Raw genomic sequence first — 15,051 nt, forward strand, 5'->3', positions numbered from 1 at the left:
TCCGGGCTGCTAGCATAGCTACAGTCGTCTTTATATCTGTGGTAACCATAACCACGATGTGGCCTACATGGAAAACAGGTTTGACACTCCTGCTCGATCTACAATAGCATCAAAGTTTCACCGAAATTGTTGAATATTCTTTCTAGGCTAATGCTGTGCCGCTCCAAAACGTTCAAGTTGCTCAAATGGGTTATAAAGTCTTCATGTAATCTGACAGACACCAAAAAACAGCCATCAAAACATGATTCCCATGGTGGAGGTCTGCAGTGGTAAAGAACAGCACCGCTGACTGTGTTGCGTTAAAGTGTCATTTTAAATCAACATTCAATCAGGCAATTTTGATCTAGCTCTTTGGATCACATTGTGCAAGTGTGCCTGATGGAGTGCTCACTATACAGTACTGGAACCCACCAGGTATATACAATACTCTATGTGTATTTCTTAGCAGTGTTTCTGCATATTTTATTTGCTAATATAAAGTTGGTTTTGTGTTTGTTTATTAATTTTGGCATGAAACGATTAATGAGAAAGTTGCACTGCCATGTGATAGTAAACAAGAGTGACAATAAACTCTGCAAAGATGACACAGACACCAAATTACTGCTGATTCATCACGCTTTACTCAAGGGCGCTGATGCAAATCTACTACCAAAACAGCAGTGGCACGCTAGCAGCAGCAGCAGCTGGGCACTGTGCCAACCTTCAAAAGGCACTCTGCTAAGGAAAAGGGGAGGGCATGAACACATCCAACCCAGCCGGTCTAATGGGGTCAGGAACAGAAAACAGGTGAATGTGATTCTGTCAAATTTAGAATAAAGGTTTTGGTTGAGTTATGGCCTTTACCACAGACAAGTATAGCTATTTAATGACCACTATGCATGAACCCTGCAATGTGGTCTGCAAGTATGGGCAAGTGGGCAAACACCTTTAACTTTGTCCTCACGCTAGGAAGCTTCTTGTGTAAGCTTCACTGTGAGCCATTCACTTATCCTCCTTTATGTTCTACATGCCTCATTATTCCCTTGGTAAACTATGCTTCTGAGGAATGCATCTGAGAAAAATAATTAAGATCAACATAGCTAAAATGTTCCTCATATTGGCATTCAGTAGGCTATGACTGGATTTGTGCATGCTCTCAAAGAGATATGTCACATTTGCAAGCGCCAGTGGCACGAAAACTGGGTTTGCAAGATTTATCCTTTGGCAGAATTTATCCTTTGGCAGAAATCTCAAGAAAAGATTTAAATTTAGGGTGGTGTTCTCTCTGTAACAATGATGATGAAACACTGGATCATCATATTGCAACGCTTCCGGACAGGCATAAGAAATTGGATATCACTAAAAATGAATGATGCTCCGCATTTTGAACTGTGCCATATTATGTTCTTTATAGACAACTTGGAAATCTCAGTTTTAGACATGATGAATAAAGTTTTGTTACTGGGTAAATATCATATTAATTAGGACAAATGAAGAAATAGTCAGCCCTCCTTCTCCGGATTTATCAGTGACATTAAAATATTTTTCTCATACCTTAAAAAGAATGGAAAACTACTCATTATTTTAATTTTTCTTTCTTTCGTCTCTGCTCCTTTATGTGTAAATTTAAATGCCTAATTTACTTTTATTTTTAAGAACTATTATTTATATTTTATTGTTTGTTTTCTTTACTACAAAAATCCATGTTCTTGATTACTTATTATTATTATTGATTCTTGATACTGTAACTTAACCTGTGTATATTATCCTCTTTGAGTGTTTGTAATTTCCGGTGTTCAATAAAGTGTATAAATAAATAAATAAATGGGTTTTTTAGCCAGGGTGCAACTAGAATGTTTACCTCTAGGAGGCTCACTGGTACATGTTTCACATCCATTGCTGTGGTGAGGAAAGCAAAAACAAGACAATCAAGTCACAGTCTGTGGTATACTGACAATGCACGATTCTAGTGCATTATGTGGCGTAAACATGACTGTCGAGCAGCTGAAGCTGTACATCAAGCAAGAATGGGAAAGAATTCCACTTACAAAGCTTCAACAATTAGTGTCCTCAATTCCCAAACGTTTATTGAATGTTGTTAAAAGAAAAGGTGATGTAACACAGTGGTAAACATGACCCTGTCCCAGCTTTTATGGAATGTGTTGCAGCCATAAAATTCTAAATTAATGATTCTTTGCTAAAAACAATCAAGTTTATCAGTTTGAACATTAAATATCTTGTCTTTGTAGTGTATTCAATTAAATGTAGGTTGAACATGATTTGCAAATCATTGTATTCTGTTTTTATTTATGTTTAACACAACGTCCCAACTTCACTGGAATTGGGGTTGTAGTATGTTCAGACGGTCTTGTCCTGGAAGTCCCTAAAAAATACGGCACTCTTGAATAAAAATCAACTTTCGTTCGAAAACCGTTCTTTGAAGCGTTCTCATTTATGTTCATCAGGCAGAAATTAATGAAGTTCAGTTCACCTTCGTACCAAATATATGAACTAGTTCCTGAACTTTTGTTCATTGAACTCGTCCAGGTACAACACTGCCATTAGCCAATGGTAATACCATAAAGAGCCCAGGTGTGGCTATCCAGAGCTTTATGGATGACATGTTAGGTGCCACCGGCAAAAACGTATCCTAATTTCATCTGGAAAGAAAACAGTACACGTTTTGTCATCATCAACCCGCTTCTAAAAAGTAATGCCATGTTTTTCCAGCTTACCATTACCTCAACTTCCATGCTATATCCTGCCCACTTATATTTAGGCACGTCTTGTCCTTGTTGGATCATAGCCTGTAAAAAAAAAAAGGGTTCCGAACATATAGAATTAGCTTTAGAAGTTAATTAAGTAATAGTGATACGATACGGTCCCAGCCACGAAACGATCCCTCAGTATCTTCCCAACATTCCCTAAAGGTACCACGTGAGGCTTTTTGAACTTCCACACGAGCAGTGCCTTCCAAGGATTTTACAACATCCATTTTTTTTCTACCCTTTTTATTTTTGTTGGGACATGATTTTGTTTTTGTTTGTTCTGTCCGGTAGGTTTTAATTTGTTTGGCTTTCACTGTCCACATTTCCTTTGCACATAAAGAAGCTGAGGTTTTATAGTGTTGAAAAGGCACGAAAAGGAAGTGAGCACCTTATAAGAGCACACCAAAAGAACTCTAATATGTTCAAAACAACCAGAAACCCCCATGTATTCAGTTTCAGTTCAATAGTTTGCGTTTGGATGTCATGTCATGTGAAGTGCATTGATGTACAGGTAGATATGCTACATGGACAAAGGCCTTGGGACAGACTTTCTAATAGTCTTTTCAAACAGTGCTTGGCCTTAAAAACTTCACCCCAACAGACATCTTATTGGATAAACTTCAGTAGCGATTGTGAGCAAGGACCTCTCGCAAGTTCACCGTCAGTGAACCGCTGACCTCAAGTGTTTTTTTCTGGATTTATGGACAAAGATTTCAACAGATACACTATAAGATACAATGGTGCCTTGAGATAATGGTTTTTCAAGATATGAGCAGTTGTTTGGACTTGTTTTTGCTTTGACTCGTGAGCAAAAATTTGACATAGGAGCGCTGTATGGTGGCAGTCAACTCAACTCACTTCACAACAAGCAGCAGTTCGGCAGATAGTGAACAATGTGAGCAACACATAGATAATATAACAATATTCAGGTATAAGTTATTTATCCTCTGTGAAGAATGACTAATATTACTGCTGAGTTGTGATGTCTCCTCTCGCTCAATGTATATCAGTATTATTCTGCCTCCAAGTTGCCATAGTACACACACCAGGGTGAGCAGCACTCAATTGAAGCAAATAAGGTGGCAAAAACGTTTAATTATTTACATTATGTAAAATTATGTCATTAACGTGCATTATTATTGAATATTGTAGAATGCTATTTTCTGATTAAAAACACATTACAAACAATTTTTTTTTTCTGCAGGGGAGGCCGAAACGGATAAATGGCATTTCCATTCTATTCAACTCATATCTCAAGTCAGCACTGTATTATAGAAAGTCTTTCCAGATGGGTGGAAATGGTTCCAGCTGCAAAGGGGACAAAAATACCTGTATTATTGTCAGAGGTGGGGAGGAACGCACTACATTTACTCTGTTACATTTACTCAATGTAGCATTTTGGATAATTTGTACTTGTCAGGGTAGTTTTAATGCAGCATACTTTTTACTTTTATGCCAGTATTTATGTAAAAAGAATCTGTACTTTTACTCAGTTACAAGGGTCTACAAGCCGCTCGCTATTTTTACTTATCAATTTTTGTTTATTAATCATTTTTTTCCCCCGTGTGAAATCTCTTTACAATTATTCCGCATTGGGTGCTGTTTGTGCCAATACAACATAACCGCAAGTGATGTTTAACTCTAGTTGACCAATCAAATGGCACAGGACAGTCACATGACCGCACATAATATCTTCTATTCGGCTTCACGGGCATAGATACTGTATAAACACTAGATATGCCAGTCCGGCTAATCGACGTGCCTATTTGCCGGCCATGTTGGAAAGGTCGTTGTTCCTGTGGAAGGCAACGGCACACGACTATATTTAAAAACAACAGCTTTCATGAATTGTATGATTTGCCTCGCACCATCTGGCCAAACGGGGATATTCCAGCCCACTTCTAAGTTTCGAAAACAGCTTGCGGTAAGGTTCAGATTTTTTTGTTGTTGATTTGGCTGTGCATATTGGCCCATATTAGCCCTATTTTATGGTCATAAGTAACTGTCAAACGTTTGGGGAACATGTTTGAATTCATCAAGGGTGAGGGTTAGATGGAAGGTTTTCAAGCATGAACGGCCTTTTGAAGGTCATGCCACTGCATTTCAATCGGATTCAAGTCTGGACTTTGATTTGGCCACTCCAAAACCTTCATTTCGTTTTCTTAAGCCATTTAGAAGTTGACTTGCTGGTGTGTTTTGGATCATTATCCTGCTGCAGAACCCAAGTGCGCTTCAGCTTGAGGTCAGAAAACTGATGGCTGAACATTCTCCTTCAGAATTTTCTGTTAAAGAGCAGAATTTAAGGTTCCATCAATCACAGTAAGTTGTCAAGCTCCTGAAGGAGCTAAGCAGCCCAAGACCAGCACACTACCACCAGCATGTTTGACTGTTGGTATGTTCTTTTTCTGAAATGTTGTGCTACATTTACGCCAGATGTAACGAAACACTCAACTTTCATTTCGTCAGTACATATAATATTTGTGAACACTGACCTTAAGCGAGGCAAGGGAGGCCTGCAGTTCTTTAGAAGTTGTCCTGAGTTCCTTTGTGGCCTCCTGGATGAGTCATTGCTGTTCTCTTGTGGTAGTCTTTGTAGGCTGGCCACTCCTGGGAAGGTTCACCACTGTTCCACCTTTTCTCCATGTGAGGATAATGGCTCTCTATATGGTTCACTGGAATCCTAAAGCTTTAGAAATGGCTTTTGTAACCCTTTCCAGACTCATAGATAACTTTCCAGACTCATAAATAACTTTATTTCTCGACTGTTCCGGAATTTCTTTGGGTCATGTCATTTTTTTGCAGTTTTTTTTAGCTCTTTTGACAGACTTGCTTTTGTTGGTGGTAGAAGAGATTTCTTGATTGAACAGGTCTGGAGCTAAGCAGGCTTGGGTGGGGTGAGTGAAAATGTACCAAAAATTGTGATTAGCCAAAATGAATTCATGATTTTGTTGGGGGGGTATAATTCTTTTTTTCACACACGGCCAGGTAACTTTAGATTATCTCCCCCCCCCTCCTTAAATAAAGGAAATAAATTTAAAAACATGTTAAGTTATCTTGGGTTACATTTGTCTGATATTTGTTTGTTTGTTTGATGATTGTAAACATTAAAGTGGGTAAACTATACAAAAATACCAGAAATTGAAAAGGGAGCCAATACCTTTTCACGGTACTTTATATTCTTTCACTATGTGTTTTAAGTTTGCCCCTTTGTTCACATCCTTGTGGTTGGTTTCATCAGGATGTGCTGCCACCCAAAGGTGAAGAAGGCCTTTGGGCTGGGCTCTCATTTCGACAGCCTTATCGATAGCGCTCGCAGAAAGGGGGAAGTCTGCGGTCTCGCACAAGTTGCATTTGTATCTTCGAGAGTGCATGTGGCATCAGTGGGGATGTAACATCATGGTCATGTGGTCCACTTCCCCTTCTTTGCTGAGATATAAAAGGAAATAAGTCTTATTTTTGTGCTCACACCGCTGAAGTGTTCTGACATGGCAACATCTTTTGAATGCATTGGATTGTGGGTGTTTTTTTGTTTTTGTTTTTTTTTTTGCCTTGGTGCCTATTAATTTAGATATATGCATGCAGAAATGTGTTTGTATACAGTAGCTCTACACCCACTGGACAAAACATTAGGTACACAGTTGTATTGAAACGTTTTTCAGTTTTACACTGCTTAAAATACAACCACGATAATAAGCATTGTTCAACTATTACAACTCTGACATAGTCTCAATCAAAAATTGAACATTATTATCTAAAAGCAAAATATTACAGCCCCTTTACTGGATCTAGTAGATTATGCAGACATACCTAATGTGCTTAACTGAGTGCATTCACTTTTAATCTACTGTGTTTGGCCTCTTTAACTGATTCTTCTAGATTAAAATGTCTCGTCTCAAGTGAAACTAATAAAACACCAGCCTCAAAACAAAATTGCATCAACAAAACCCACTCTTATAGCTTCACCTTTGTAAAACACAATTCCCAGGACCTCTATTCTAACATGTTGTGTAAGCGCCTTCTTTTTGCCAAAACAACCTGTGGGGAGCAGACGGCCTATAATGTGCCAGCCAATCACCTCTAAAAACACAGTTTCCATAATGTTTCATATAATATTGGACCATAAAGCAGCTTTGTCCTAAATTTTAAAGGCTTCCTTATAATGTAAATAATGGTGGACTGCAACATAAAAAAATTTGTTCCATGTTTTCTGGCCATATTCAATTCCACTGGCGCATATGATGTACCTGTAGCCTCTTTGATGTAACGTTGAAATATTTTTATATTTAGTTACATAACACACACTAACTAATAACTTTCCATCTTATTTTAGATCTTATAAAGGGGAGCCACTATCCTTCAAACCGCACACATGCAGACTGAACAGCAGACACATACAAGATGCGTTTATAAATGTCATGTTTTGGTTTGGGTTGTGTTTGGTTTTGTTTCATGTTTTCCTGTGTTCCATGTTTTTCATGTCTTGTGTGCTCATTTTGTTACTGTGTCCACCAGTTCTCATCAACCTTCCACCTTGTCAACCAATCAGTTCCCTTCAGCCACTCGTGTCTTGTCCAGGTGTTCCTCGTTGACGAGTCAATCTCTTTGTATTTAGTTCCCTGGTTTCTTTCAGGTCTTTTCGGTTCATTGTCGTTGTCAGGTGTCATAGTCGTCAGTTGTCACTCACTTATTGCACCAGTCATGTTTTGTTTCCAGTTTGAGGTACATTTCTTTGTTACTTTGGTTATCAGTTGTGGGACTTTGTTTAGTTTGCTTTTTCTATCTTCCTTGTTTGCCATTTTTTACCTCGCCTCACTGCTTCCCTCCACTTGGGTCCTCCACATTTTGCCTTGCCTTCCTCGCCTTCAAAGACCAATCGTGATAAAGTTGCTTAAATATTACAAAAACACAAGCAAAGGTGCAGCACCTCATTCGTGAGAACCGTGCCCTGAAATGTCAAATGTGATCTAAGAAGGGAGGAGGAGCGCTACACAACACACATGCACACAAATAAGAATAATACCAGTATCATCCCTCACCACAACATGAAGGCATCCAATGCAAGAGATGCATCAAAATGGGTTTGTTTATTGTTGTAATTTGCAGTGTGGTACTGGGACATGTTTTTATATTTACATTAGAAATAATACAAATACCAACAAATAGCATCTTACACGTTTTGGGTGACTTGATGTATACATGCAATTGCAAGCAAATAACTAACTAGCTCTCAAAACCTTTAAGAAGTATAAAAGCTTGTGTATGCCATTCAAAGCCTATTTTTTAATTCTTATTTTTAAAATGATTTTGGATTCATTGTATGCATTTTACAAGTTTACTTTTGTATATGAAATCTCATTCAACCACTTGATGTAATACAGCTGCATGAATTAGTATGAAATGTGAACAAGTAAACATGTCAACTTGAATGTGCAACGCCGAAAAAAATAAACCTCACCTGGCGTTGGACAGACTTCATAAAAGTGTTGATTCTGCTGCTACTCAGGGTGATTCCAATAATTGCCCATTTGTTTTTTCACCTGTCTGGAGATGTTATGTAATTTACAGAAACTGGCAACATGTTCACAACGCCCCACACCGAGAAACACGTTTATCCCCCCATCAACCTGCTGTGCAGCACACGGGCCAGCTCATGAAGTCCAGAATTTTCTTCTTTTACGTTTCATATTCATGCTGTAATCCTGAGAACTCCACTCAGGCTCCATTGTTGAAATCGCATTTTGGTGTGAATGATCTCATTTCACGAGAGGCCTGGCATTCTGTCAGATTTTGTTTGTTCATTTATGAGCGTGTGTTTTACAGCGTCATAAAATCTTGTGTGCACTAACAAATAATGAATTTGACCACAATAGGTGTGTATAGTGGGTTAATGTTTAACATAAACTACTGATGAGATGAACACTGAGTTATACAATATGTTACAGAAGTCAGTGCTCGTTCTAAGGGTCTTGTAGGTTGACTTTCAGTCTGGACACAAATGCCTTGTGAAGCAACATCATTGGAAGCTTACAAACAGTGGAGCCCTAACAAAACAAAACAAAAACAAAAATGAAGACCTTTGATCGAGCTATGTCATGCATCTTAAGTAGCTGAAAACAAGTGTAGCTTTTGTTGTGACATAGGCTGTGGTCAATGTGTTCCTATGGAGTCCCTTCACGTTCAAATAGGAAACAATCATGAATAGTTTATAATATTGTCGTGCAGTAAAAATAATCTCTATCCTCGGTTCACATTGAGCTGTGGTTTTCTGAAAAGTGGTTTGAATTAATCTAATCTGTTATCGCCTCAATTATAGACACATTTGCCTTGAAGGAGGAGTCACCTTTAAATTAAAAAAACAAACAAACAATGGATTACAGTCACAGTAAGTTTTCAGCCCATGTGTCAATGAGTCAGTTATTGTGTTCATGTAGCTCTCCAAAGGCATCTTGACAAGCTCTAAAAAGTATTTTGACTGTTCTATTTTCCCACACCCTAAATCTGATGCAACTTTGAGGTCGTCTTGACAAGTAGTGATTGCATAAGAACAAAACTCATTACAACACTAAAATGTACTACTTTACTTTTTTACCTCATTTTCCTTTTAATGTTTACATTGCATTACGGGTTCATATGCATTTATACATATCAACCAGCAGTTCTATCAATGTGTTTCGCTGAGGTTTGTGTGAGTTGCATGCAGATCCAATGAAATGAGCACTGAAGAGGTACTAGCATGCAAAATGTTCTTGTTGTGTATCGACCAAAGACATCACTCTGCTCTCACTCACTTCTTGCCCTCTCTCTGAAAAGTACTTGTTTTGCAAATGTCCCCCTGCGAGAGGTGGTGGGAGGTGGCTGCTTGTTCAAGCCAGTCATAAAGAATTTTGAATGGGTGACTAGCTTGTAGCTGACATACAGGCTTGTTAACTGTCTGGATCCAAGGTCTTAATCCATGCGGTGGTAGGAAAGGCTTTAGAGGCGGGAGACCATCTATCCAGGCAGGGCTTGAATGCCCTGGCTTGAAGTGGCACTCAGGAATGTCCTTCTGCAGCCAAACACGTGTGCCTGCAAGTGCATGATTATGAACGTGTTTCATATAGTGCACAGCCGGGTAACCTCAGTTTGGTTGTCTCTTTTGTCAAAGATTATAATTGCAACAGTTGCATTGATCATTGCACCGAAACAGAACACTTAAAAGGGACATTCTTCCAACCTTACGTTTGAGAAATTGATAGTTGATCTGAATGATTCACAGCTATGACTCTTTTCTTCTTATCCCTCCAGTATCCCATTGACCTTCCTAGTCAGATTACAGTTTTGTCCCTCATCCCACCTTTGTTTATCACACACTTGAGGCATATGGTGTTAATGATAAGCACTCCTGTAAGCTGCCATGTCATCACCTTATCATTTTGTGTTAGTGTAAGTGTGGTGTATCATTTTCTCATCTAGGCTCAATCTACCAATGATTTACATGACATACCTGTAACTGTACTGTAACCCATTACGCCACCCACCTGCTCCACACTATCATAGTCATTCTTTTTAAAATGCCTAGTCCAGGAAGTAAGAGGGTTTACCTCCTTTTATAATTATTGATTAATAAAAAAGCACAAACTATGATTAAATATGACACTCAGAATTTGGTGACCTCAGTTTGCACAATATCCATCCATCCATTTTCTGAACCACTTCTCCTCACTAGGGTCGCGGGCGTGCTGGAGCCTATCCCAGCTATCATCAGGCAGGAGGGGGGGGTACACCCTGAACTGGTTGCCAGCCAATCACATTCACACCTATGGGCAATTTAGAGTCTCCAATTAATGAATGTTTTTGGGATGTGGGAAGAAACCGGAGTGCCCCGAGAAAACCCACGCAGGCACGGGGAGAACATGCAAACTCCACACAGGCGGGGCCAGGGATTGAACCCCGCTCCTCAGAACTGTGAGGCTGACGCTCTAACCAGTCGGCCACCGTGCCGCGAAAGGAAATATCCCCTGTCTAATTTACAACCACAATTCCAATGAAGTTGGGACCTTAAACATACAAAGCTCAATTCCAATGAAGTCGGGACATTGTTTAAAATGTCAATAAAAACAGAATAGTTAACACAGTTTGTCACTATATCTACAAATGCAGGCTAAAACTCTACCAAGGAAAGCGAAAGCCAAACAACACCCAGAAACGTTGTTGGCTTCTTTGGGCCTGAGCTGATTTGAGATGGACAAATTCAAGTGGAAAAGTGTGCTGTGGTCTGATGAGTCCACATTTCAAATTGTTTTTGGAAATCATGGACACCGTGTCCTCCAGGCCAAAGAGGAAAAATACCATCCGGACCGATGACCACACCCACTACGTTACATCATCTTTCCTTTTAACACCACCCAATAAGCGTTTGGGGCCTGAAGACATGAATTGAAGGTGGTATTCTTTCCCATTCTTGCTTGATGTACAACTTCAGTTGCTTAACAGTCCAGGATCTCCATTGTGGTATTTTGTGCTTGATAATGCGCCACACATTTTCAATGGGAGACAGGTCTGGATTGCTGGCAGGCCAGTCTAGTATTCATATTATTTTACTACGAAACCATGCTGTTGTAACATGAAGAATGCGGATTGGCATTGTCTTGCTGAAATAAGCAGGGATCTCCATGAAAAAGATGTTGCTTGGATGGCAGCATATGTTGCTACAAAATCTGTATGCACCTTTCGGCATGAATGGTGCCTTCACAGATGTGCAGGTTAGGATTATTTTTGTTGTATGGATTATAGTTTGTTTAGCTACTCCTTTCTGCCGTAGCTCCTTCTACCATAGCATCTTAGTTGTTATTTTAAGTCATACTTTACATCGTGGTTTTTGTCTGCGTTGTTTTTGGTATCATCTTTTGTATTTTGTATCCATGTCGGTCATGTGCTTTTTATTATTAAAAACCTTTGTCCTTGCCTTAGATTTTTTTGTATGCTTTGGGTTCCTAACAAACTAATTAGAAATTATTTTAAATGAAAGTGTGTAGGCACGGTGGATGACTGGTTAGCACATCTACCTCACCGTTCTGAGGACCCACTGAGTATTGATTGCCACTGCTTACAAATACAAACACAATGGTACCAAGTGAAGCGAAAAGCTAAATTTGGATTAGCATAATTTTTTCCTTGCATTGAGCTGTATACACTATCCACTTGAATTTTATAGTCCTTGCATTTTTCACCGAAAAATTGCCTAAAATATCGACAAATGCTCTGTCTTGCAATGTCAACAGCATTAAAAGGTCCCCAACTTCATCTGCATCACAAATAGACAAATAGAATCAGTTAAACTTTACTATAACTAACCCCTCAAGGTTATATGTCTTCATAGTTTTTTGCATATAATGGGAAATTAACATGCCAATAATCAAACAAAGAAAATAAAACAAGCTCCTTTGGTAGAGTTAGTCCAATCAAACATGAAAGTGTGAGACTGAGTTAGGTCTTATTTGGTTTCACGGACCTTTGAGAGGGGTAAAACATTCACTTCAGCTATCAGAATGATCCAGAACAGTGTGACACCAACAAATTACAACCACATTCAACATATTGTTTTTGTCACAGTATGGGACCTCATTACAGATTGATATTGTACCTAATGAAGTTGCCAGTGAAAGTATATTCTGGGAGCTCTTTTGCAAACAAATCGCGTGATACGGGCCTGTGATTTTGCTTGATTTCAGAGAAATTCTGTGCCTTTCTGTTACACTCTGTGTGAAGTGCCCGTGTGGGTGCTTTTCGCAGGCCTGTGGCTGGTTCCCTGCCAGTGACCGTACTTTGAACCAGCAGCAGTCGCTCTGAGAGTGCAGTTAAAGATATACAGTATGGTGAGCTGGAACATACAGGCAAAGGCGCACTCATTCTCGCACTCTCTTTTTCTATCTCTCTGTATAACTTTGTGTGTGTCTCTCAATCATGTGCCCTCCTGCTTTGCCGTTTTCTCTTGCATGCAAATCGAATTTCATTTGACCTATTTTTTTATTGCAGTGCTAATTTAGTAAAAAAAAAACATCATTACGTCAATCCTGTGTTTTTTTTCTGTTCCCACAGCTGATTCAATGGCATGAAGACACTATTGTTTCCAAAGAGAAGTTGAGTCGATGGGGTGGTCCCTGCGTGTAACGGCGTTGGAAATGTTTGGGAATAATTTCCACCCGCGATTTCTTTCTTCCACCGTCACTTCATTCATCCAACATTCCTTCAGCTCTTATACTTTTCGTCACTTTCAAGGCTCACATGCACGCTGTCTTGTTTTCTCAACTGTTTGTCAGTTACAATTGATATTAGCAGGAAATCAAAAACAGCCTCACCCAACAATGGAGAAAAGCCACTGCTAATAAAAGAGTGGAAGTTATTGTCATAGATCCAATAATCTTGTTCTAATTATAGTCCATTCTGTGGTTTTTAGTCCTTAAATAGAAACCGATTCCCGCCTGAAACTTTTGCTTTACGTTTCATGTGCTTCAAATCGTGCTGAGTAATGGAGGAGGATGGTTCCCCGCCGTGTTTTTGTTGATGTAAATGATCTCTAAGATATAGAGATTTCATGATGAAGCTCAGAACAAACTGATGAAATTGGACTTGTCAAAAGGTGGTACTTAGGGGTCAAAAACGGGTGTACGCTGCCTCTCGCCCAAAGTCACCTGGTATAGCCTCCACCTTACCCGTGACACTGGTGAGGATAGGCACTATAAAAAATGGATTGATGACTGTAAAGAAATATCTATATTTCGGATTAACACCACTTTCAGTCCATGTTTGATGCCCCTGTACTTCAAATTTGCTGCTGCTGTTGTTGTTGCAACCCTGCTCAGTGCTGCTCACATGCATGTATGTAGCCTTCCAGAGACAAAATATTGCAGCAATGTAATATGGAGTATATAAAATTTGGCAATAAAAAGAATATAAGTACCATATGCACTGTAAATGCCATCCTGAATAAAATAATCACATTTACATTTGTCATGCTCATCAACGAATGTATCATTGCATCTGCTCACACTGCTTATATGAAGGTCATTGCTGACATGACAAACCTTTCTGTCAAACTGTCCAGTTGCCAGGTGCTGCAATTATCCATCTGTCCATCCATTTTCTATTGCTTTAAACTGGAGCCAATCCCAGCTGACTTTGGATGAGAGGCAGGGTACAGGGTGTACCTTGCCTCTCTGGACTTTTCCAGTCAATTGCAGGGCACATACAGCATAATCTAACCACCATTCACACCTAAGAGTTTTCAATGAGCCTAACATGCATGCTATTAGAATGGCAAAAGAAGCAGGACTAGATGCTGAAATCCCATGCACGCACATGGAGAACATGCGAAAAGTACCTGCACACCAGAGAATCAGTTCCAGATAATCTATTTACCCTCAGTCCTCAAGGATTCCAAACTAACAGCACGATGTCTCCTTCTTTAACCGGTTTCATTAACAGCAGAATGTCTGCACATGCAAGTGAACAACAACATTATTCAATTTGGCAGAACATTTCGAGGTTTTAATTATTTCTTTACTTCTGGCTCAACTAGCTAGGACATTTCTGAATGACTTCAGTTCCACCGCACAGAAAATGAAACTCTTTGAAGCCAACTCTGGCTTCCATGTGCGAAAACACAAATTTAGGAGACAAACTTGAAAACATATATGGCTGAAAGTAGTGCATTAATTGAAGTCAAATGACAGCTGACATCAACATATAGCACCCTTCCAACATGAGTTTACTGAGGTTCCTTTTTACTCCTGCCCTGAATGAGATTACTTTTCAGAATGAGGTTAAAAATGCCAACATATAAAAGTGCAGGTGTGGCCCATCAGAAAGTTCATGAACCTCTTCTCTAAATAAAAACTGGTCACCACTGGGAGCATGAATGATTGGGTTGTTTATAACTTAGAACGCCGACACCTGTGCTGGGAAAATAGCTCTATTTATATAGTGAAGCATTCATTCAGGACCTCGTTAATGGGATTGGGACTGGTCCAGGTCTTGTTTTGGCTGCTGCTCTGTCAGAGACTCTTTACCTGACAGGATGTCATGTCAGATGGTAGTCTGATTCCTGGATAGACTTCATGAAGACAGATTTTGTTCATCTTGTTAAATGACGCTGAAGGTTGAAACTGGAGCACTTGCACAACAGTGTTTAATGTTATGTGAAGCGATAAAATAGCTCAGGAAGCAGGAAACAAAAAAATATTTCCCATCGGTAAATATATATATATATATATATATATATATATATATATTAATGGCGATCACAATGAAATTGGGACTTTATTTA

At 39.2% G+C, this 15,051-nt stretch overlaps 2 long non-coding RNA genes across 2 annotated transcripts in view; both read left to right on the plus strand.

Annotated features, from left to right (window-relative positions):
- The window catches only part of LOC133484300 (uncharacterized), a 130,198-nt gene that overhangs the window by 27,030 nt on the left and 88,117 nt on the right, over positions 1-15,051 (plus strand). The gene's annotated exons all lie outside the window — the stretch shown is intronic.
- On the plus strand, positions 10,755-14,522 carry LOC133484301 (uncharacterized). Its single transcript, XR_009790362.1, has 3 exons — positions 10,755-11,488; positions 12,458-12,601; positions 12,825-14,522. It is a non-coding gene; the product is annotated as an uncharacterized LOC133484301 (long non-coding RNA).

This window comes from Phyllopteryx taeniolatus, chromosome 10 (genome assembly GCF_024500385.1).
Source record: "Phyllopteryx taeniolatus isolate TA_2022b chromosome 10, UOR_Ptae_1.2, whole genome shotgun sequence".
NCBI lineage: Eukaryota > Metazoa > Chordata > Actinopteri > Syngnathiformes > Syngnathidae > Phyllopteryx > Phyllopteryx taeniolatus.